At 40.3% G+C, this 25,498-nt stretch overlaps 1 protein-coding gene across 1 annotated transcript in view; it reads right to left on the reverse strand.

Annotated features, from left to right (window-relative positions):
- Nucleotides 1-25,498, reverse strand: part of LOC138262437 (A-kinase anchor protein 17B-like) — a 92,142-nt gene that overhangs the window by 65,516 nt on the left and 1,128 nt on the right. The gene's annotated exons all lie outside the window — the stretch shown is intronic.

The following is a 25,498-nucleotide window of genomic DNA, read 5'->3' on the forward strand; positions in this document are numbered from 1 at the left end:
CTTTAGCATGACAGCCTATCATGCCACAGTTCAAAAACTTTTGTTTAATAGCTGGACAACACTTTTCATGTATGAAATGGTCCTTGCTACCGCATCTGTAACAATCCTGAACAATGACTTTAGTTTTGAACATTTTTCCTTTGTCTTTAACAGAAGTTTTAACATCTCTATTGGTGTCTCTTCCTTCTTTCCTAATGAAGATGGATGTTTTTGTAGGAAACATTATACACTGGTTCCCCAACTCTTCCGATAGTTTTTGCTGCATGGGCACAGTTCTTGGATAATTCAGCTTTTTTGACAAATGCCACAACATGTTTTAGAGAGGAATCACCATATAACCATAAACTTTCTTGAGTGCAAGTACTAATAGTACTATTAGTATGCATAATAATTTAAGCGCAAAGATAATGCATTTTAGCCAAAATTTCAACACCATGAGCAATTCTTTACAGATCCTTTCCAGGGTCTTTTCTTCACTCTGAATGGTTAGCACCACTCATCCATGAGAAGCAGGATCGGACAAGAAGGACTTCTTCTGCCACAACCCAACCAATGATGCACAGGTTCAATGTAGATGCGGATCTATCTGCCAGCTTATTGCCAAATTGTAATGAGGATACCACAACTTGAAACGGAACAAATAATTTCACTAGACAGCCCTGAGGACAGCTACACAATTAACTGTCAACCCCAGATTCCTAATGTCACTCACAATCTAAAAATGTAGAATAAGAATTCATGCGCCCATTCTAACACTATAAACAATCCTACATCCATCTCAGCAAAATTTCAACACCATGAGTAATACTTTGCAGATCCTTTCCAGGGTCTTTCCTTCACTCTGCAGGGTTAGCACCACTCAACCATGAGAAGCAGGATCGAACATGAAGGACTTTTTCTGCCACAACCCAACCCCACCAACTCTCCTTTCCAACTAGGAAGACACATTCCCAAGAAGGTATGCAATTTGGGCTCTAGTTTGACTGACAAGTTTCTTTCCACCTTAACAAAGTTACCAAAACTGTGTTCTAACATCTACATCTGTTAGGCAGCCTCTTTTATTTCTACAATTACTTCAAAAAATTACTGTAATCCTTTCTGTGACAATTTACATAGTCTTGTGCAATGCAATCCACATAGGGCACCCCACAAGGATACTCTCCCCTCAAAAGAGCAGATATTTGGTCTACAATTTGTTGATCACATCAGGTCTGCACCGAAGGCCCAGCATTAAAAAAACTCCCAATTTACAATTTTAGGCCTCCGTTATAGCAACAGTAATACTATGCTACCTGGAGGAAGCGTAAAATCCATGGAAGAATCATCTGGTGGAATGTCATTGACCAGAGGACAACAGAGGATTCCTAGTCTTGATTAACTCATACCACTTTCCACCACAAGGCTACCTATTGCCTTATCAAATTCTTGCAAGTTCTTTTTGATCACCTCAGCATCTCTTTGTCACTGTTTTCCTCTCTTTCGCTTCCTCCTTTTCTGCCTTTCTCTCTTGCTCTGGTCAAAGTCTGATGATGAAAAGAAGGTCCTGATTCACAAAAATAAAATGAGGGCTGGTTCCCACAAACTGGAAACATCATCACAAATTACGCTCTGGGCACTCTGGCAAGTACAAAGTTCGCCACATGGTTACAGCTAGGTTGCATTTAAAGGTTTTCCAATTTTACACAATCAGCTCAAAGTTTATTATCTGCCTCCTTTAATCTGTTTTCCATTTTCACTAAATTACGAGCACAGACGGTCTCCCCGTGTCTTCCCCTTGTAGCTCTTTAAAGTGAAAGAATAGTTATTACAGGGAAGTGAAGACAAATTGCAACTGCACAGCCTAGGGAGTGCCAATGGATGTTTCTGAAGTGTCTTAAGACCCACAGGAAAACAATAGCTGGCCTCTTATTTGCCATACAAATGCCTAAGAGACTCATTGTCCATTTATACCTAATCCTGGCCTGAACACAACCAGAGTGAAAGAATATTATTCAATAAGGATTATCCAATTCATACAAACATTTAGGAAGATGATGCCTCAACCACTGAATAGTGTTTCATCCTTTCAGAATAACAATCCCATCCCAGGAACCAAACTTAACCGATCAACCCCACTCTTTTTATCCTTATTTTCTGTTCCTTTTAAAGCACTTTGATGTGACCAGAAATCAGCACAAGTCATTTAGTAAAAGTATATAGCTAACTAACTAATTAACTAACTAAACATCTAACTGAAAAATAAATAAACAAGCAAATAAACACACAAATAAATAAATGCAATGAAATGTTGTAATGCAGTGGTGCTTTATGGCAGTTTTGAAACAAATTGTTCGGAAAAACCCCAAAACCACAAAGACTATGTGAGAGTGTGAATTTTCTAATATGTTATATTAATGATTTTTATACTAAAATGTGTAATGAATTAACGTGTAAAAACGAGTAACTGTTAAATAATAGTTATTATTGTTTATTTTCTGTCCTTAACTGTGCAAAATTCCAACTAAATGCTGTGGTTAATTTCCGTAATTCAAACCTTACATAAAAGTGTTTTCGAAGTTCGTGTAGATGTGCCCACAGCTACCCTTAGTGGGTTGCTGCACTATGTCTTACAAGGTTATGTTTTAACCAAGCATTGCATAAGGTGAATTGTCCTATTGTTTGATAATGTTACTAATATCTGGTCTTTCCTCGAGGGTGGAAGTAAAACAGCTACTGTAAAAGTTTCTTCCTGAGAAGTGGTGACCGAACGGAGATGGGACAATGGAGCTACAGACGAGTCGGAAGAGGAAAAGATTATACAGAGGAAAATGTTTCAGTCAATGTAGAATTGTTGTATTTTAGGTTATCAGTTCAGTTGTTGATTGGCTAAAGCATAACCACCCCAAAAACGGACCAATCATAAGCTTTTTAGAGTTCAGTATAACAAGTTAGAGAAGGAGAAGGAGAGAAGAGTGATTGATGACGACAGTCTGATGAAGCAGGAGGCTAACTAGTGCCCCTGTATTAGAGGGTTTAGCTATCGTTAGGCCCAAATTCCGAAGACATAACTGATGCTCATGATTTATCTTGAAATCATTTTAATGCTGAAACTAATATATACTTTGCCATTATTACAGTTTTTTGTATTATTAAGTGTGATTCTTTTGGAGATAATTTGTTTGATTGTACTAATCAGATTGAGATTTGTAAGACGCTTTAATCAACCACTATTGATCGTATACGCCTATCATTTGTGTTTGAGAGTTATCTTCGTGATATTAGCATTGTTAATATAGGGAAATACATTCATAATTCCTCTTAATAAACTGGTGTGATTACTGAGTGTGGTTTAGTAATATTGATTGTAATTGCTTATTATTGTTGTTCACCTCACACATTGATGACATCCCCTCAAACCTATGTCGCTTCGATCCATCGTCCTCTAGCACAGATTCCACTATTCAGTGTAAATAATAGCTAGGATTCCGTGGCGCTGCAGCAGGTTTGGTAGCAGATTACGGTTGCTTCATTGTTTTGATGATGTCATAATGTGGGTGTGAGGTTCTTTTGGTAAAAATAAAATTGAGATTTGTTGGGTTTTCTTTTCTAAATGATATATGGAAGTAGCAAAATGAGTTGCTAGTTGCCTTAAGTGACTTTCCCCGGTTCTTGGAGATTCCCTAGGTTGAAGGGTATATTCTTAGTAGTGTTTAAATGTGTTGAGTAAAAGTGATTTGCGCTTGCAGAGCTTTAGCTAATTTACAAACAATTGAAGTGAAAGTGAATTTGGAGGAGTATAAAGTAGTTTTTAGATGGAGTGGGCGAACTCCTATAGATAGGTATGAGAGTAGGGAAGTGTTTTTCTTCATTTGAGTGTGGCGCTTGATGCAGAAAAAATTAGCCACGTGGATGGTGGCAACAGACCTGAGGAGAGAGGTCTGGTACTCCGGAGTAAATTGACAAGTGTAGAAAGACACTTGATATGTGTTGTAATTCGTTAATTTAATAAACCGATCTGTCATGGTTGGTAAATCGAGTTTGCGCGAAATTTGTATGAATGAAAATATACTGAAGACTTGGTGAGTACTAAGTGCACAAGATAATAATCCAAGGAACTGTGGAGAAGTGAAGTTTGCGAGTCGAATTTTGCTCACGATTGTGGGATCTGTGAAAAAGGAATAGGCGAAAGCTGAAGGTTACTTTGGAAGGTTCTGAAGCATTTGTGTTACCCTACCTGTAGTAACTGAGCAAATTTGTTTTTTATTTAAGTTAGCTTCCAAATTAATATTGTGTTGATTTTGCATGTGGTTGTGAAAGATTGGTATGCCAGAATTTGTCAGCGTCTCAGTGAAAGGGGGGTGAATGTGTTGGTGTGACGTAGTTAGTGCAGCGCTGGGATTGGTTGAGAATAGGAAAGAGTCGCCTACGGATTTGTCAATCAGTCTAACATTAGGGTAACGCGATTTGGAAGGTGAGGGGATTGAAGAGAATTGTGGGATCATAGTCACTTTTCATGGTTGATTATTCTTTCTGTATTTTGTTCAGAATTTGTATTTGCTTAGTTTAATCAAGTTTGATATTAATATCTGCTGTGGACTTCAGGTTTAAATAAAATTCTGTCAGAAATGAAGTTTTTCAAAGCTTTGAGAAGTGCTTTGAGGGGTGATGAATACATTCCAGCACTTGAAGGAGAGTTTGTCTGCCAGAAAATACTCTGGCATATATTGTGTTTGAGGAGAAAGGTGCAGCGGCATGTCTTTGGTTGAAACATTGGGTCAAGATTACAAAGAAAGAAGGTTGCCTGGCTTTTCCAGAACATGGTACATTTAACTTAAGAGTTCTGGATAATTCAAGGTCAAGGATGTACAGTTTAAAACCTCTACCGAGGCCAGCACATCACAAAGCATTAGCGGTTTGGGAGCTGGTAGCAAAACAGCAACGGGCTTTAAAATTTGAAAAGAAAACGAGAAGAGTAGAAAATACATTATCTGAAGCTGTATGGGATGAAGACCAGAAAAAGTGGGGTCATATTATTTCCTGCAAGAACAAAAGAGGATGAGATTAAAACAAAAGATGCAAAGAAAAAGAAGGAGGGTTTATTAAGTGTTAAAGGACAAAATATGAAAGACCCTAAACGAGTTATGTTCAAAGATGAGGAAATGGGGAAGATGAGATAGTTACTCAAATTTTAGAGACCTATCCTCCACCAAATGTGAGGCAGCAAAATGATAACAGATTAAATGGGAGTGGAACTAGTAATACAATTCCTACTGCACCATTGACTTCAGGATCAGCAAAGAGTATTCTGGACAATGAGAGAGTTCAGATGCAGAGTAATTTTAATGACTCATCGAGCAACAGACAACAGCTTGAAATTAACATTCCTGAGATACTGCCAGAGGCTCCGGTTCTGAGAACATCTACTAATTTGGTGTTATCACAAGGTCAGCAAGGAATTAATTTAAGAGAATCTGTTCATATACAGATTCTACAGATGCAGAGCATGGGAGCAGGACAGACGAAGAGAGCTGGAGCATTAATGAGTCCAGATGCAATTATTGTACCTATTACAATGGGTCCGGTAACTCCATTATATGCCCATGTAGACAATAGTGTAGAGAATTCACTAATAAATGTACAGAATAGACAGGGACCGGGTTCTTTGATTTGAATTCTGAAACCATGTTTTATAATAATCAGGGACAGAGAACAATTGTTCCACAACAATGTGCAAGTTCAGGGCAAGAACAAGAAGCAGGTGCACAGGCAGATGGAGTTTCATTGAAGGGTTTGTCAGCGGAGGAGATAACAAGATGGTTGGAAGACCTGAGTAGCTCAAAATCACAGGGGAATAAAGATAAGGATAAGTAGACAGACTTTATCAAAAGTTACAAGACGTAGCAGATGAATATGACATTGACTTGTCAAAAATAAAAACACTGAAAAGAAGTTACAGATTATATTTGGAGGAGGAAGACTTTACTCACATGAGATCTGCAGGGATAAGAACACATCTTAAAGAACTACTTGAGAAAGTAGAAGTTTGGAGGGCATTTGACAAATGGGAGAGCAGATGGGACAGGAAAAGAGAAAGACCAAAGAAAGATGATGTGACACAGACGGGAGATGCAGTAAAAATGCTACCAATGAGAGAAACACCAGTAGGAAATTTTATACATGTACCTTGGAGTAGGAGCGATATCATAAGTTTTACAAATGATTATCCAAGACTGAGAAAGAAACCAATGGAGTGGTACCAGAAGACAGATAGGTTTGTGAAACGTTCGAAGTGTCTGTGGGAAGACTTGAATACGCTTTTTGACATTGTGGCTCCAGCAGATTTATGGATTGAATGCAAGAGAAGTGTTGATTGGCCCATGAGTGAACCACAGACGGATTTAAAAACTGGTGCGCCATCTCCTGGGGTAATGAAACATTACTATAAGGTCATTGAGTTTCTGAAAACAAGAATTTAGCTGAAAAATGTTGATTGGCAGCGCATAGATAGAACATCACAGGAAGGGAAAGAATCAGTTCATGCATATTATGAAAAATTGTTAAAGGTGTTCAATCGATTCAGTGGTGTAGAAACAATTGAAAAGGAGATCATGAATCATTTGGAGTTCAGATTTGTTGAAGGGTTGAAACCAGAAGTAAGTCAAATGATCAAGAATCATTTGATCTGCTGGCAAGCAAAGCCGATCAATGAAGTTTTGCAGTATGCTAAATACTGTAGTGATGAAATTGAGTTGAAGCAGAAAAAGCTGAAAGAGAAAGCAATGGTGATGCAGATTAAGGCTGCATAGATGGGATTGCAAGGAAACTTTCAACAACTGCCACAGGGAAATGGTTTGTTTCCGAGTCAAGGTCGAGGTAGAGGTCGAGGTGGAATGATGCTTCCGGTAGTCAATAGAAATGTAGATTTGAGTTCAGTGGTGATGCGAGATAAGCAGCAGAGGCGAAAGGTGTTACCTTGTCATATTTGTGGATTAGTGCGACATTGGAAAAGACAGTGTCTTATGTTGAATCAGGGAGGAGTGGTTCAGCAAACAAATGGTGTCAATTCATTTCAGGGCATGAGAGGACTTAGAATGGGGGGTCAAAATCCAAATTTCCAGAACAATGTGAATAATATGCAAGGTTTTCAGCCTTTACAGCCGATGAAACAGATGCACAATGTGCAGATGGTGCCTGTACAACAAATACACATACTGAGGCAGGTTCAAATGATACAGATCCCAATGGAACAGCAACAGGTTAATGCTTTTGCAAGTGGTCACAAATCAGAGTAAAGACAAAAGTGCAAAAACAGTTGAACAATTTCCTGTACACAATGAGAGTGAAATAAACGCTGAATGGCCATTGGACAGTTCAGATGAGAAGGAATATATAATGGCTGCATCATTAGAAGTGGATCAGAGAGGTCCTTATGTGCAGGGTGAAGTACATTGTCATGAGGTTAATTTTCTGGTTGATACAGGAGCAACACTCTCAACAATAAGAACTGTGGAAGTTCCAGACATACCTGTTTCAGAAAGGACAGTGCAGATAGTAGGAGTTGCAAATAAACATTTGGTTAACACTCTTACACAACCAGTTCTTGTGAAAACTGGAAAATTTAGAGATTATCATAGTTTTGTTGTTTGTGATTCCAGTCCAGTATCATTATTGGGAAGAGACTTGCTGTGCAAGATAAACTGCTCGACTGTGTGTTCAGTTAAGGGAATTAGAATAGAGACCAACAGTGATGATCAGAAAGATTTGTCAGTTAATGAAGGAAAAAGGGCGATGTCTTGCGAAATAGCTTTGCTGGATGTTGAGGATGATCAAACAGATGACAATGAGCAGGCAAATGAAGATCACAATTTGGAAGACTTAATTCATTTCTTCCCAGTCTTTGAAAGAAAAGATTTGCCGATCGATTTGCAGGAAAGAGTTAGACCAATGGTTTGGGATTTTTCAGGAAAGGACATTGGTTTGATCAACGGAGTCAAAGTGGCAGTGAAAGAAGAGAATGTGGTGTTTCCACAGACAGCACAATACCCAATGACAAATTAAATAATTGAAGGGATAAGACCACTGATAGAACCATTTTTGGAGCAGGGAGTTTTGAAAGAAGTGTTGAGCAGTCTGTGTAACTCACCAATAATGTGTTTGAAAAAGCCAAATGGGAAAATTTGTCTGGTCCAGGATTTGAGAAAAACAAATGATACAGTAATGAAGTGTTTTCCAGTTGTGCCAAAGCCAGCAGTGATAATGTTTCAGATTCCATGTGATGCAGAATGGTTTACAGTCATTGATTTGTGCCAAGCTTTCTTTTCAGTACCTCTACATGAGGACAGCAGATATCTCTTTTGTTTCAAATTTTTGACCAGAGTCTACTGTTGGTGTAGAATTCCTCAAAGGTTTTCAGTATCACTATCGATTTTCATTCAGATCTTGAAAAAGAACCTGGAGTCATTGTGATGCCTTGCCAATCGACTTTAGTACAGTATATTGATGATTTGTTGATTGCATCAAAGACAAAGGAAGGCTGTAAAGAGGATACAATTGCATTGTTGAATTTTCTGGGAGACAATGGTCATAAAGTTTCTCCTGCTAAATTACAATACTGTCAGCAAGAGGTAAAATATTTGGGACATTTGATTGAGAAAGGGTCAAGGAGAATTTCAAAAGAAAGAGAGGGGACAATAAAGAAAATGAAAATACCAAGTTCACAGAAAGAGTTGAGAATGTTTCTGGGAATGGTAGGATATTGCCGGCAATGGATTCCATATCTTTCAGCCATTTCAAAGCCACTGCAGAGATTAACACATTAGGATGTCTCAGATCCCATAATGATGGATGAGGAATGCATGAGAGCATTTACTGAGCTGAGAGAGACTTTGACCCTCATTACAACCCTGGCAGTCAAAGACAGCCAGGGCTGTTTCGACGGATGCAACGCCAACAGGCTGGCGATGCAATCCATGGTATTACGACCGCAGCGGAAGCGCTGCGTTCACACCGCCGGGACCGGCGGTTTACCGGCACGCTGGTCCCGGCGGTTGTAATCCGCCAGGGCAGCGCAGCTTGCAGCGCTGCCCAGGGGATTAGGAGTCCCCCTCCCGCCAGCCTTTACATGGCGGTAGGAACCGCCATGAAAAAGCTGGCAGAAAGGGGAGTCGAGGGGCCCCTGGGGGCCCCATGGAGCTTTTCACTGTCTGCATAGCAAATGCCCCCGTGTTGCGGCCGGCCCAGCGGGGATGTTGAAATGGCCACCGCAGAAGTGCGGCCGCATTGACGGCTGCGCTGCGGTTACAACTTGGCGGGCAGCAGTTGCCGGCTGCCAAAGTTGTAATGAGGGCCTTTGTGTCAAGGACCAGCTTTAGGTATGCCTGATTACGCACATCCTTTCCTATTGTTTTGTCATGAGAGAGATGGATGTTCTTTGCCTGTTCTGACACAAACACATGGTGGTGTCAATCGTCCAGTAGCATATTTTTCAGATACTTTGGATAATGTTGCAGAAGCTTTACCAGGTTGCTTACGAGCAGTTGCAGCCGATGAGCAGAGTATAACTCAAAGTGAAAACATTGTAAAGGGTTATCCTTTGACAGTGATGGTACCTCATTCAACAGAAATTCTGTTGACCAGGTCAAAGACACAATACCTGACAAAAGCGAGGTTAACGAGATATGAAACTGTGATTTTCGGAGCACCAAATGTGATAATTAAAAGGTGTACAGTGCTTAACCCGGCAACACTATTGCCAAATGAAGAGGAAAATTTAAATAGAATTGACGATGTTGAACATGATTGTTTGGAGGTGACAGAATTGTGTACCAAACCAAGAGATGACATCAAAGATACTTGTTTGGAAGGCAAGGATCAAATCTTTTTTGTCAATGGATCCTGTTTAAGAGATAACAGAGGTGCTTTAAGATCAGGATATGCAGTGTGTGCAGTCACTGGAATTCTGAAAGCCTCATGGCTTAAAGGAGTGATTTCTGCACAAGTCGCAGAATTGGTGGCTTTTACTAGAGCATGTCTATTATCAGGTCAAATGAAAGTGACAATTTATACTGCTAGTCAGTATGGATTTGGTACTGTACATGATTGCGAGCAAGTTTGGTCACAAAGAGGTTTCCTGACCTCTTCAGGATCACCTGTGAGAAATGGAGAAAGAATACACGATTTGCTACAAGCTGTACAAAAGCCTGAGAGGACACGATTGTGTTAAATTGGGAAATGCTTATGCAGACCAAGTTGCAAAATGTTGTGCTCTGAATGGAATTTCATTCAAAGGAAATTGGGAATTGATGTCTGAAAATGATAAGGTCTATACAAATTTTACCATGTCAATAGTTTAAACATTAGGGGCCAGATGTAGGTAGGTTTCCTTTTGCGAGGTGCAAATTCCGAGTCCCAGCGACTCGCAAAAGGAAATGCAGAAAGGTGTCTCAGACACCTTCTGCGACTTGCTATGGGGTCGCAAAGACCCACCTCATAAATATTTAGCGAGTCTGGGCACTCACGGGGATGGTGGCCTGTTGGAGACAGCAGACCACCATGTCCGTGACTGCTTTTCAATAAAGCAGTTTTTGTTTCTCTTTGCAGCCCGTTTTCCTTAAAGGAAAAAGAGCTGCAAACAGAAAAAATACCAAAACCTTTTTGTTTCGTTTTTTTCCAGAGCAGGCAGGGGTCCATAGGACCACTGTCTGCTCTGAAAAAACATTGTTGTGAGCATTCACAAAGGGGAAGGGGTCCCATGGGGACCCCTTCCTGTTTGCGAATGAGTTACCATCCACTTCAAGTGGATGGTAACTGCGGGTTGATTTGCGACCGCTTCGCTGTCACAAATCAACCCTACATCGCAGTGCGACTCGCAAATAGGTAGGGAACTCCCCTTCCTATTTGCGAGTCTGAAACACATTTTGAGAGCTGGTACCGACTCGCAATATGTGTTTCAGCATCGCGTGAGGGCATTTTTCGCTGTTTGCGAGGCGCTAATGCCTTCCTACATCTGGCCCTAGATGAGTTAAAAGCTATCCAGAATAATGTGCCAGAAGAGGAGCATAGAGACTGGATAAGACACCGTTGCATTCAAAGAGAGGATGAAATTTGGGTGACGGTAGAGGGAAAAGTGGTCTTGCCAAATAGTTTACTGACACAAATGGCTAGATTCTACCATGGTCAAACACACATAGGGAGGGATGCAATTGATCAGGAGTTTCAAACAGTTTTGGTACAACCCAAAATTCAGACAAGTGGTGGAGATGGTTTGCCATAGGTGTGTAATTTGCCAACAAATTAATGTCGGCAAAGGAATGGTTGTCAACATGGGACACATAGGTATGGCGGGAGGTCCATTCAGTAGAATGCAGTTGGATTTCATTGAGATGCCTGCATGTGGTGGTTTGAAATACGTGTTGGTGACTGTGTGCATTTTTAGTCATTGGATTGAGGCTTATCCAACAAGGAGAAATGATAGTCTTACAGTGGATAAATTGCTTTTGCGAGAACTAAATCCACGTTTTGGTTTCCTGGTTTCAATTGAATAAGATAGGAGAACTCATTTTAATTATGAGGTGAGAAAGTTACTTTTTTCAGCATTAAACATTCAGCAGAGACTACATTGTAGTTATCGCCCAGAAGCTTCAGGTCTTGTGGAGCAAATGAATAGAACATTAAAATCACGATTGGCAAAAGTATGTGCGTAAACAAATTTAAAATGGCTGGATGCTTTACCATTAATGTTAATGTCAATGAGAAGCACTCCAGATAAGAAATTTGCCAACATGAAATTTGGATTGGAAGAGCAATGAGGTTGCCATCAATTCCTGCAAATGCACTTGTTAATATTACAGATGAGAAGATGCTAGATTACTGCAAAAGCCTGGCTGATATAGTTCAGTCTTTTTTCCCATTAGGTGGAAGCTGTAACAGTGCAACAAACACAAGGTCAAGGCCACAGACTGAGAGCTGATGACTGGGTGCTTATACGGAAGAATGTGCGAAAGTCTTGCCTAGAGCCACGCTAGAAAGGGACCTTATCAGATTGTGCTCACTACAACGACAGCAGTGAAGTCTGCTGGTTCGCCAAACTGGGTGCACGCAAGCCATATGAGAAAAGTGCATGATCCATCAGAAAGAGAAGACCGGTTGAGATTACCGACAGTTGGAAACATTGGAAACAAAGAGAAAGAAAATGAGCAAAATGTCGACAATGATAGAGATGTACCTACTCCTATAACAGATGAAAAAGAGCAAAACACTAAAGCGGTTGAGCAATCTGTAAAAGGGGTAGAGGAGTCAATCCGAGAAGGGAAGAAGACTGATTCTGATCCGAGGAGGGTGTCCTCGACTGACAGTATATCACAAGAGTCACCTGAAGAAAAATCTGCTCAGAAGAGGGTATCCTCAGAGGCAGGTGGTTTGACATACCAAACTGAAGAAAAGAATAGTCCAGCCCAAGTGGATTATACTCTTCCTGAACCAGTAGAGTGAACGTCAGAAGAGAGAGGTCCAAAGGCAAGTGAAGAATCAATATTGAGAAGATTATTGACAAGAAAGACACTGAAAGGGGACAACTGGCCAGAAAGAGATTCGAAGGGTGGAAAAGATGATGTGATTCCATCAATACAGGAGGAAAGAGAATTAAACGAAGGAGAACATACTAGTGGAGAAGAAAGTGAAAGTAGCAAAAGACTGAAAAGGAAAAGAGTTGTGAACAGAAGATATTCAGGAGCAGAATGGACATACTTAACTACAAATGAATATCAAGAAGACTTTTTGAACTACTGTTTTGACAGAGACATTGACAATTCTTATTTTGGTACGTGAAGATTACAGGGAAAAGAATTGGGGAAGAGGAAAGTCGTACTGCTGTACTAAAAGAAAATGCTATAAAACTTGCTGAAATGAACAAATAAATAACTGGATTTGACAAACCTGCTATACTGAACTGATAGAGGGACTGTCAAGAGTGAATGAATTTTTGAAAGAAAAAAGAAAAAAAAAAGATTTTTGGAGGGATTGTTTGTTTAGAATTTTTGTATTTTTAAGAAATTTTTTTTTCCCCTTAATAAGGAAAAAATGAGTAACTCCTATAACCAAAACAGTAGGATTAGTTGTTGTAAAGTGTTTAGTATTGGTTTGGCGGTAGTGAGTGTGTTAATATGTTTATTATTGTTCATAAGAGTGTCTGTTTATGAGATCGATGGAGCCAAACAGACTACGAAAATTGATAGTACTTTAGATTTGACTGGTACGTCACTAACAAAAAATAAATTCAGGATAGATGTCCAATACTTACATGAAGAGAAAGAGCTTTCCTCTAATGTCTTCTCTCTCTTATTGCATGAGTATGTTGAGGTGATGGATGTGAATGATTGTTATGTGTGCACGCAGATTCCGACTTCAGTGGAAGGAGGAACTACATATCATAGCTTACCGGTTACTTATACTATAAGTTGCAATCCTTTGCTAACGCGTTTCTATCATCAAGAGTATATTCAATATTTTTATTCAAACTATGACATGGCATTGTCATTTGTACCTGTCATAGGTTATTGGAATAGAATAGCCAAAGAAAATAACATAGTAATTATGAGAGATTTATTAGAGCCTACTTTAACCTTTGGTACAGCTTTTGCTCATAGGAATAATCTAACTTGTTTGTTAACACCAGTAGAGAAACAAATCTTAAATAACACAGAAGACAGAAGAAGAGGAATAAAGGCAAAGATAGATAAGGGTATTATAAGTAGAAAGCCTGGAATAGATTATGCTTATACTGACATTACTAAACAAGGAAAACTAACAATAGATGCTGAGCTTGTAGGAAACCTTTGTATATTTAGAACTTGGAGTAAAAATGATAGAGTGTTTGTTGGAAAGAGTGAATGTAGACATGTTTTTATGTTTAGGAGTAAGTGGGACTTTATGATGAATGGACAGGATCCTGCAGTACCTGGGATTTATTATATTTGTGGAAGAAATGCATACAACCGTCTTCCTAGAGGATGGTATGGGACATGTTATTTGGGAATAGTCTTTCCAAAAATCTGTCAGTTGGAAGACTTGAGTAAGATTCCTGAATCAATTAAATTTCAAAGAGACACAAGCGAGAATCAATTTCTAGCATTGTGGGTGACATTTTTTGGGCTATAATTCTTTCAGTGGGAGTATTTCTAAATTCATTTAAGATTCAGAAGTTGTCTACAATAGTGGACAACATGTTGACAAGATATTCTGCAGCTATCATTCTTTTGGATACAGAATTGGCTGCTACAAGAGAATCGCCACTTCAGAATCACCTTGCGTTAGACATTCTTTTGGCGAAGGAGGGCGGAGTTTGTAAATTATTGGGTTCTAATCATTGCTGTTCTTATATACCTGATAATTCAGCTAAAGTTAAAGAGTTGATTAAAAATGTATTGATTACTAATAGTGAGGATTTAAAAGAACTAACAGAAACTACGGTTTGGGAAAAAGCTGGAAAAGGAATCAAAGCAGTGGGAAATTGCTTTAGCAATGTGGGAAGGATTATTATTCTGACAATAACAAAATGGGTGTCAGTAATGATATTATGTTTAATTGGCATCTGGGGAGCATATAAAGTGATAAAATGTTTTAAGAGAAGAAAATCAGAAAAGAACAGAAGAAATTTTGAAATACAAATTAATTAATTCTATAGAGGGAATATAAGAAGACAATGAGACAAAATTTTGAAATCAATGATAATAAATGCATTTATTATGGGTTGATGTGATGACATAAATAGTCATCAGAGGAGGGATTGTGAGAGTGTGAATTTTCTAATATTTTTATTAATGATTTTTATACTAAAATGTGTAATTAATTAATGTGTAAAAATGAGTAACTTTTAAATAATAGTTATTAATGTTTATTTCCTGTCCTTAACTGAGCAAAATTCCAACTAAATGCTATGGTTATATTCCTTTATTCAAAGTTTACATAAAAGTGTTTTCGAAGTTCGTGTAAATGTGCCCACAGTTACCCCTATTGGGTTGCTGCACTATGTCTTACAAGGTTATGTTTTAACCAAGCAATGCATAAGCTGAAATGTCCTATTGTTTGATAATGTTACTAATATCTGGTCTTTCCTCGAGGATGGAAGTAAAACAGCTACTGTAAAAGTTTCTTCCTGAGAAGTGGTGCCCAAACGGAGATGGGACAATGGAGCTACAGACGAGTCGGAAGAGGAAAAGATTATACCAAGGAAAATGTTTCAGTCAATGTAGAATTGTCGTAGTTTAGGTTATCAGTTCAGTTGTTGATTGGCTAGAGCATAACAACCCGGAGGACTGACCAATCATAAGCTTTTTAGAGTTTAGTATAACAAGTTAGAGAAGGAAAAGGAGAGAAGAGCGATTGATGACGAGAGTCAGATGAAGCAGGAGGCTAACTAAGGTTCCTGTATTAGAGGGTTTCGCTATCATTAGGCCCAAATTCCGAAGACATAACTGATGGTGTCCACTGGCTGAAGTAGACTGCTTTTTGATGTTACTAATAATTGGGTAAAGTATAACATTGAGATGTTGTGTGTTTTTATTTTGTTTTCCAGGTACCAGCTGCAATATGTGATATGACTGCTCCATAATAATAGCAATAATAATATTTTTTCCTTATATTAATTCAGGATAAGAGTTTTCCTAAATTCTTTTCACATGAAGCCCAACATGTTGTTGCTCATTTGTGGTTAGCGAGGGAACTAATTTGAAATGCTCATGATTTATCTTGAAATCATTTTTATCCGGAACTCATATATACTTTGCCATTATTACCGGTTTTTGTATTATTACTAAGTGTGATTCTTTTGGAGATAATTTGTTTGCTTGTCCTAATCAGATTGAGATTTGTAAGACACTTTAATCAACCACTATTGATCTTATACACCTATCATTTGTGTTTGAGAGTTATCTTCGTGACATTAGCATTGTTAATATAGGGAAATACATTCATAATTCTTCTTAATAAACTGGTGTGATTATTGAGTGTGGTTTAGTAATATTGATTGTAATTGCTTATTATTGTTGCGCACCTCACACATTGATAACATCCCCTCAAACCTATGTCGCTTCAATCCATCGTCCTCTAGCGCAGAATCCACTATTCAGGGTAAATAATAGCTAGGATTCCGTGGCACTGCAGCAACTACTACCTCCAAAATTGCATTAAAAAGCAAGTAATAACAACAAATCTTTAACTAGCCTGAAATCCTACAGCCCCCTGAAAAACATGGTTCTCCATTGGCACAGTTCAAGCAAGCACTTCAACAAGCATTGCAGCTATTTTCACATATTTCTACTTATTTTTAGACTTTTGAAAGGAGTCATGTACTTATAAATCCTACTTCTGAGCACTAGGAGAGAAGATGAGGGAAGCATGCCAAAGGTATAGGTCAAAATGTTCTGCATATAGCCAATGAAGATAGGCCATAGACCAGACGCATCAGGAATTCTTCACGGAAAGGTCCGGGGCACAGAAGAGCAGCTGGATCTGATGGATCGCTGAACTAACTTATCCATGCTAGGAATTGGTATGTTGGGCCCACTGGTTATACGTTCAAATTCTGATGGGTCCATTCAGCTTTTTAATCTCTTGAGATCAATTAAATGAGTACCACTGAGTTGGGTAACAATAAACATCTGTTATAGAGTGAAAGAGAACTCCTTTTGTGATGTATGCTTTACAAATGCACATGTTGGGAACTATTCATTAAGGTAAACTTACACGAGTAAATCTACATTGGAATGTTTACTCTTACACTTTGTAGTAAATTAAATACTTTTGGCTATTCACCATGTACAAGTATACATTTTCCACAAAGTTTAGGCTTACATGTCAACACCTCATGCAACCTGTGATGGAGTGCATTTTATTACTGAAAGTTACTACTTGTCACTTCCACATGAAGATGGATATCTCCACCACTGAGGCCAAGATCAACCTTTGATAAAGTATAGAGAAAATATAAAACATTATTAAAGTGTAAAACAATTAACAAACATATTTTGAAGATAAATATTAATGTACATTATTATATACAATATAATAATATATAATGTATATAATATAAATGTAGAAGGCATTTGATGATGATGTTAACTTAATTGTGAATTAAATATTTAATTAATTGAAATGTAGTAAATAGTATTTAAATGAGTTTTTAACAATTCCCTAAACACAGCTAAAGTTAAATGTGCATATGTGGAGAATTAATTTACAACAATTAAATTTTTAACAAAATTAAAGTTAGATTTACTTTTAAAATAAAACAAAGGTTATTAAACTAAATTAAAATCAACAAATAATTATTTTTAATTTATATGTATAATTTTTAACATTTAATTACGCTTATATATAATTTTAAGAAGTACAAATAAATCAATTTATTTTAACATTTTATGTCTCTACTTCCATTGTTTTCAATGGGAGAGTGTTGCAATAGGTGCAGTGGTTGGCCCAGTGTGGTGCCAGACATACTCCAGCTCAGACCTGGAGTACATTTACTACAATTTTGAGTCATTTTTGGAGGTAGTAACTTTAGAATAGCAGTTTCTGAATACGGCCTGGCCTTACTCTTTTGTGGGACAGTGAATGTCCCTTCTTAAGCCCCTCCTCAGCCCTCCCTAAAGCACTCACCATTTAGCTGTGTTTGCCATTTTCCAGCCACTCCCCCCACACACTGAACTAATATCTAATAGATCTGCCAGAAGCGCCCCCGCCAGCAGCAGCAGCTGCAAACCTTTAACAATAAAACGATAATAAACTGTGTTTATTAACGTTTTATTGTTAAAGGGACGGGGCCATGGGGCGTGACAGGGATGGAGGGTTGGTGCACAGCACTCCCCTCAGTGAGCATGTGAGTTTGGCCGGCTGTCTTGTACCGGCCAAACCCACATGCGCACTGTGCGCTCTCCAACCCCCCACTGTGTTGCTGGGTTGGAGACAGCAGGCAGAGGCTCCCAGTCTGCCTTGGAGCATGAAGTTCCGGACAATCCTAATGCTGCTTTCATGCTGCCAGCAGCTGGGAGCCTGTGCCTGCTGTGACGAGGAGCGGCGGAGGCGGCGGCATGTCAGGTAAGTTTAAAAAAATAAATATTTATTGTATTTGTCATTCCTGCCTCCGACTCCCCCCGCCAAGCGCTGCTCCGCCCCACCCCTTTTGAGCACCGCAACTGTCTGCCAGGGGGGTTATCACGTGGCCATCTGGTGATAATTGTTTTTGATCATTTGCTCCACTTAGTTTACCCATAACATCCAGTTAATTGAATTCAGTCCTATCATTTTGGAAGACATGGACCTTTTCTATTTATGTCTTCTAGATATTCTTTATGAACTATTTTTCAGATAATTGTTCCATTTAGTTTTGTGCCTGGTAAGCACATATACATCCCCTTCTCCTGAAGAAATGTATTCAACTGTATTTGATCAAATCATACATTGATCTCATATGTATATTGTTATCTTTTAGAATTAAAAAAATTACAGGCTGGGCATACAGCATGCATTTAATCATTGTAACCAATAAGGGCATTGAATCTTCAATTAAGGTTTTTTATTCACTGAACCAGAGCCAGCATTGCAAGAGCCATCTAACACTCTCTTACCTAGGTTGACCTATTTTGAATTGTGCACCTCGAATCACTCTCCGAATAGTGCCTTTCTGGCTGCTCCGCCCATGCTACAGCCTCTAGACCTATTGATAACCACTCCATCCCCGCAATGTTTGATTACCAAATTACACCTTACAATGCAAGCCATGGCACCGATGCCGAATCCCTGCTCGCGGGGCTATGGGAACAAGATCTGGGTATGCCCATTTCTAATGAGCCCTGGAAATACTGTTGTGCACACATTCGCACACTCCCCCCAAATTACCGCTTACGACTGATTCATTTCAAGTTTCTACTTTCAAGTGCGACTTTATGGCATAGGTCTTTGGGCTGACGCACACTATCAGCGGTGCTCCTCTCCAGATGCAGACTTCATTCACTCTGCCTGGCACTGCCCTACTGTGCAGAGTTTCGAGGTGTTCAATGTGGTGGATGCTTAGCAGGTATTGCAATTCCCGGCAACCCACTTATTGATCTCCTGGGCTATGAGAAGGATGTCCCAAGTTGTAAGGAAACTGGTAGGCATGATGCTATTGTTAGCTAAGTGCAGAGTTGTGGTGCATTGGGGTTGTCGGGGTGTTCTCTGAAAGTCTGACTGGCTGCAAGATGCTGCATATTGTCAAGAACACTTGCAAATCTACTGGGATCTGATGCCTGCCGATTTGCGTCCTCCGGATATCTGGTCCCCTCTTGTATTTTTCTGGAGGTGCTCAATGCCGACCTAACAGACCCGACCTCGGCACCAACTGAGCTCTCCCCGGCTGGTGAGATGCCACGATTGGAACTGCCTCACTGTGTCATGTTCTGTTAGCCACAACACCTAGACTCACTGCTCTGCTGAGTGTATTTCTTCTACTCCCGCTATACTCTCTCTTTCCTTTTCTAACTTCCTCTACCCTTTTCCTGTGCCCTTTAACCCTCACTGCTGTTCTCAATGTTGTCTATTATGCCAAGAGTGTGTCTTAATTACTATATGCTATAAGAATCCAACTTGGTATGCACTCAATTGTCCGTATGCCTGAGTGTATGGATATTCACTTTTTAGATCTAAAATAATTAAATTTGTTACTATCGACCCAATTGCAGTTTACAAACAATCTCTATTATAGATTGTCTCATAGCATCTCTTTGAAAATTGTATCTACTAATACTAGTCAAAAGAAATTGCTCTTTCCATATCTATAATTTGAAATGATCTCCAATGAGAAAGTATGATTTGGCATTGGCTTTTTGAATCTGAGAAATCGGTAATCAAAGGTTTATTAGGAACTGATTGCTTTTCATGAGTCTGCCAGGACACATTCCTCTTTTCATAGAATTCATATTGTTTTTATACTGTCATGATCACATTTTTTTCAAAGAATCTGCTCAATGATGGAAACTGAATGATGTGTTTTTTCTGTAAAATCATCTTTTCTGCATGGTAATAAACCTTATACAAAACAATTCAGCTTGTCTTTTTTCTAATAATTTCTTCTCTCTTTGCTCCTTTCACTTTACCTATTTTCCTTGTTCATTTCTATTTGTACATTTAGGCCCATATTTATGCTTTTTTAGCGCAGCATTTGTGTCGTTTTTTGACGCAAAATCGGCGTAAACTTACAAAATACAATAAGGCCCGTATTTATACTTTTTTAGCGCCGCATTTGCTAGTTTTTTGACGCAAAATCGGCACCAACTTACAATTGTATTTTGTAAGTTTGCGCCGATTTTGCGTCAAAAAACGACAACACCCCCAAATAGCCTACAGGGACCGTTGGCATGCCCCACGACACCACCAACAGGCCCATACAGACCCCCAGCCAGCACAGACCTTTTAAGGCATGGGCAAATTGGTCTCTGGCCCAGGGCCCCAGCCTTTCAGAGGGCCCCCTGAAAGAGCCAGCTCTGTTCTGCAAAGAGTCACTCTTTTCTGCAAAGAGCTTTGCCCTGATGCCCTTGAATAATTCTTGAACAGCTTGTTTTAAATACTGTTTTCGTTTAATATATTTTTACTGTGGGTGGTGTGTGAGTCTATTACATACATTTTGCAGAGAAATGTTGTATTTATGTTTCATGCAACGTCCATAACCATCCGTGACCTGACCAAAGAAGCAATGAAAGAGCTGAAAATGGATCATAAATTCAAAGTTGTTTCAAACAGAAGCCCCCAAAATACATTTGGTCCAGGGCCCCCAAATTCCTTATGATGTCCCTGTCAGGCAGGCCATTCAAATCTTTGATCGGCCCTGTGACAGTCTCAGACACTTCTCGAACAATCGTCAAATTCACAAAAAAGGCTGTAAGTGATCTTCAACATGTACCTTCAGAGACACTAAGGATCAGCACCCCTATGTTGTCATTAACTATATTGCCATCCCTTGGCCCACCTTTCAGCTCCCCAACTGGGAATCAGGTATCCCAGATATCCTCAGCCTGCCTTCAAGCATTCGAAGCGGGATTTCAGAGACCCACTGCCAGCCAGTAGATGCCTTCAGTCTCACTTAAGCTACCCCAGACCACATTCAGAAACCTTGACTGGCCCTCAGAGACACCCTGCGGGTTGTCTACCTGCTGCTTAGAAGCTTCCATTTCCAAGCTGTCCCTCAGTCTGCCTTCAGGTACCAGCCAAGTGTGCCCTTAGACACTTCCAAAATGTCATTAGAATGCCTGAGGGGTGCCAAGAGACCCTTAGACTGACTCTAACAGCAGCTTGTCCTTTAGCGTTCTGAACCAGCACTCCCCAGCCAACCCTTAAGAGACCAGCAGTATTCCTCAGGAACCTTCAACAAGCCCTCAAAACCCCTTCTTTCAACTCCAGATACCCCAGGCGGACCTTAGATCACACCTCCAGACAAAACAAGCCCCTCTTCTGAGAGCATTTCCAGCCTTTAGTCGTGGTCATTAGAAACCATCTCAGTTGGTCCCCACGCATCCTCAGAGACCGGGCACTTGACTGGTCAAAAATGTACAGGTCGTCAGTGACTGGGAGACAGGCTGCCCTGCCCCTTCCCCTCCTCCCCCCGGCCCCACCCTACCTATGTGTAGGTACGCCCCTGCTCTGGGGCTCACTGTTGAAAGTGGCCCCATGTACTCCTATTATGGATGAATTCTGAGTTTGAGCAAGGCACCTCTATTGGTACTACTAACTTCTCTTCTTTGAGGCACTTAAAAACAAAGAAGCGACCGATATAACACAAGTTGTGCTTATTATGGTGTGCTTATTATCAACTTGTTTACTGAACCTCAAACTCTTCCCCTGCTGAGTGTGCGTCTACCAGGTCACGATGCTGTTTGCAACAAGGGTCACCCAGGGTCGCCTGCCAAGAACGCATTCTGATGCCACATTTAATTTGCAATCTCGGTGCCTGAGAGGAAATATTGACCTTGCATAATATGTCACGAAACCAGTATGACTGCACAGCATGTTTCCCGCTCAGATTCATCAGGGGTTTAACCAGAGGGCAACCAAAACCCAGCGCTTGCTGTAGGGGACCGATTTACTTGCTCAGATCGTAAATTCAAGTGCAAAGCTTTGCTCACTGAAGCAGCATAAACTGAAAGCAATCCAGAATCCCCTCTGAATAGGAAATGTCAACTGAACTCCGGCTGAACCAGTTATGCTCGGTCACAATGGCGTTATTTCTAAAAACAGATCTCACTAATCTGTGCTCACCAGAGCTAGGTTTTGATTACAAACCCAGGGCTCACTTTCAAAAAAAGCACATTGACCTACATCCTCATCCAACCGTGCTGTGCTTTGCTGTGTAGTAATCCCTAAAATGTTGTTTTTTTGTTATAAAAGATGGTTATTCGGCTCATCCCTGTATTAACTCTGAATAAGCCTTGTCAGTAGCATTAAATGCTGCTTTGCGTACTCCCCCCACGTGCAAGAGGGGCGCACTCGTTTAATATTAAATCACAGCTAAATTAAACCAATTGCAAAGTCCAGCAGATTCCACAGATAAACTAACAAGCAATGGCAAAGCTAACATCTGGTCTGTGAAAGAGTACGATTTCTTTTGGTTATTTTTTTGCAAATATAACCAGTACACCAAAATAAAAGGAAACATGTAAAAATAATAAATTAAGAGTTTTCCTGCAACCCACGAATTCCAGCCCTATCAATGAAGTGCACTCCTTTTCAGGTAGCAGTACACTTGAGAAAACCATGCTGTTACAGTGCAAGAGAGCCAATGAGTGAAGATGGCTGATCCATTGCGCAAATGCAATATTCTGTGGCGGGTGGAAGCAAAATGTGTCCCACACATGCAGAGTCTAGTGGATTGAGAAGGCTGATTGAAAGCCCCCATATGTACAGCATCCATTTTAGGACATCCTCATTCCTCACCCCTAATTCTCATCCATCATCCCTACTTCTCATCCATCATCCCTACTTGTCATCCATCATCCCTACTTCTCATCCCTGTGTCTCATCCCTGCTTCTTATCCATCATCCCTACTTCTCATCCATCATCCCTGCTTCTCTTCCATCATCCATACTTCCCATCCATCATATATCATCCCTACTTCTCATCCATCATACATCATCCCTACTTCTCATCCATCACCCCTACTTCTTATCCATCATCCCTACTTCTCTTCCCTCATCCCTACTTCTCATCCATCATCCCTACTCCTCATCCCTGCTTCTCATCCATCATACATCATCCATACTTCTCACTTCTCATCCATCATCCCTACTTCTCATCCATCATCCCTGCTTCTTATCCATCATACATCATCCCTACTTCTCATCCATCATCCCTGCTTCTCTTTCCACCATCCCTACTCCTCATCCCTGCTTCTCATCCCTACTTCTCTTCCATCATCCCTACTTCTCTACCCTCATCCTTGCTTCTCATCCCTACTTCTCATCCATCATTCCTACTTCTCATGCCTCAGCCATCATCCCTACTCCTCATCCATCGTCCCTACTCCTCATTCCTCATCCCTCAGTCATACCAACACATTTTCAGTTTTGTGAAACACACCTTCACACTGATTGGTTAGGAACAGCCAATCAGAGTTATGAGAGAGGGCTGCATTCTTACAGCTCTGCTGGTTTGGGGAATACAAGGAGCCCACAGCTAGGGCCATAAATCAGCTCTTGGAGAAAGGGTTATACAGTTCATCGAAAATCTTTCTGGTTTCAGAAAAGAAAAAAAAACAGCTCTCAGAGATAAAAGCAGCCTCATATGTAAACATGTTATGTGTTCCAAATAAAAAGCAGGCTCAGATTTAAACATTTTATTTGTTACAAATAAAAATGAAACCAGAAAAGGTTTGGATGAATTGGATTGCACTGTCACCAGAGTTGATTTTAAACATTTTGTTTCTACATATGAAACTGAAACCAGAGAGGTTTTCGGTTGAACTGTAGATGACCTGTATAACCCTTTCTCCAAGAGCTGATTTATGTCCCAGGCTGTGCACTCCTTGTATTTCCCAAACCAGCAGAGCTTTCTGCAGAGGCCTGTGCAAACAGAAAAACACCGAGTTAAATAAAATGAAATATTGTGCAGCCTTGAATTCACTGGAAACTACCACAGTTGCATTTCCTTTCCTCCCTTTTCACCCACCATGTGCATGAGGAGGCTGTTTTTCATTGAAATAGAATGCAACTTTCTCACATAACTCTGATTGGCTGTTCCTAACCAATCAGTGCGAAGGTGTGTTTCACAAAACTGAAAATGTGTTGGTATGACTGAGGGATGAGGAATGAGGAGTAGGGATGATGGATGAGGAGTAGGGATGATGGCTGAGGCATGAGAAGTAGGAATGATGGATGAGAAGTAGGGATGATGGCTGAGGCATGAGAAGTAGGAATGGTGGATGAGAAGTAGGGATGAGGGATGAGAAGTAGGGATGATGGATGAGAAGTAGGGATGATGGATGATGGATGAGAAGTAGGGATGATGGATGAGAAGTGAGGAGTAGGGATGATGGATGATGGATGAGAAGCAGGGATGGGGGATGAGGAGTAGGGATGATGGATGAGAAGTAGGGATGATGGATGAGAAGTATGGATGATGTATGATGGGTGAGAAGCAGGGATGATGGATGAGAAGTAGGGATGATGGATGAGAAGTAGGGATGATGTATGATGGATGAAAAGTAGGGATGATGGATGAGAAGTGAGAAGTAGGGATGATGTATGATGGATGAGAAGCAGGGATGGGGGTGAGGAGTAGGGATGATGGATGAGAAGTAGAGATGATGGAAGAGAAGCAGGGGTGATGGATGAGAAGTAGGGATGATATATGATGGATGAGAAGTAGGGATGATGGAAGAGAAGCAGGGATGATGGATGAAAGTAGGGATGATGGATGAGAAGTAGGGATGATGGATGAGAAGCAGGGATGAGAAGTAGGGATGAGGAGTGAGGAATGAGGATGTGTTAAAATGGATGCTGTATGCCGGCAGCCTGCAAGGCCCAAAGGCACCACCCTCACACCTTGTGACTCTGTGCTCCCCGCTGGCTGCACAATAGCATCCCAAACACAGGGCCTGTATGTCAGGCCCCGTTGGGTACTCCCGATCTCGTGTGACACTACCAACACTTTTGTTCTTTACTATCCCTGTTCCCCTTGTCGGGGGCTGGTAAGCCACACACAGAGCCGCTGCGCTACCGCCAACAACACCTTACTGGCCTTCTGCTTCCAGCTGGCACAGGTCGGGTCAGATAGGTCGAGCTTGGGCCACAGCTAGACTGCCCATTGCCAGATGCCCTCTTGGAACATGTTTAACTTTATGGGCGCTCTCTAGGCCCGAGTGGTGTCTCTAGCTGGGCCAATAAGATGCACTGCACAAATGGATTTTATTGATTGTGTGTTGCAGCGACTGTTATATAATTTACGATGCATAAAGCATTGCCCGAAATCTTCAGGGGTGACGAATATTGTTCTTTCCTT

The sequence above is a fragment of the Pleurodeles waltl genome, chromosome 2_1 (assembly GCF_031143425.1).
Source record: "Pleurodeles waltl isolate 20211129_DDA chromosome 2_1, aPleWal1.hap1.20221129, whole genome shotgun sequence".
Lineage (NCBI taxonomy): Eukaryota > Metazoa > Chordata > Amphibia > Caudata > Salamandridae > Pleurodeles > Pleurodeles waltl.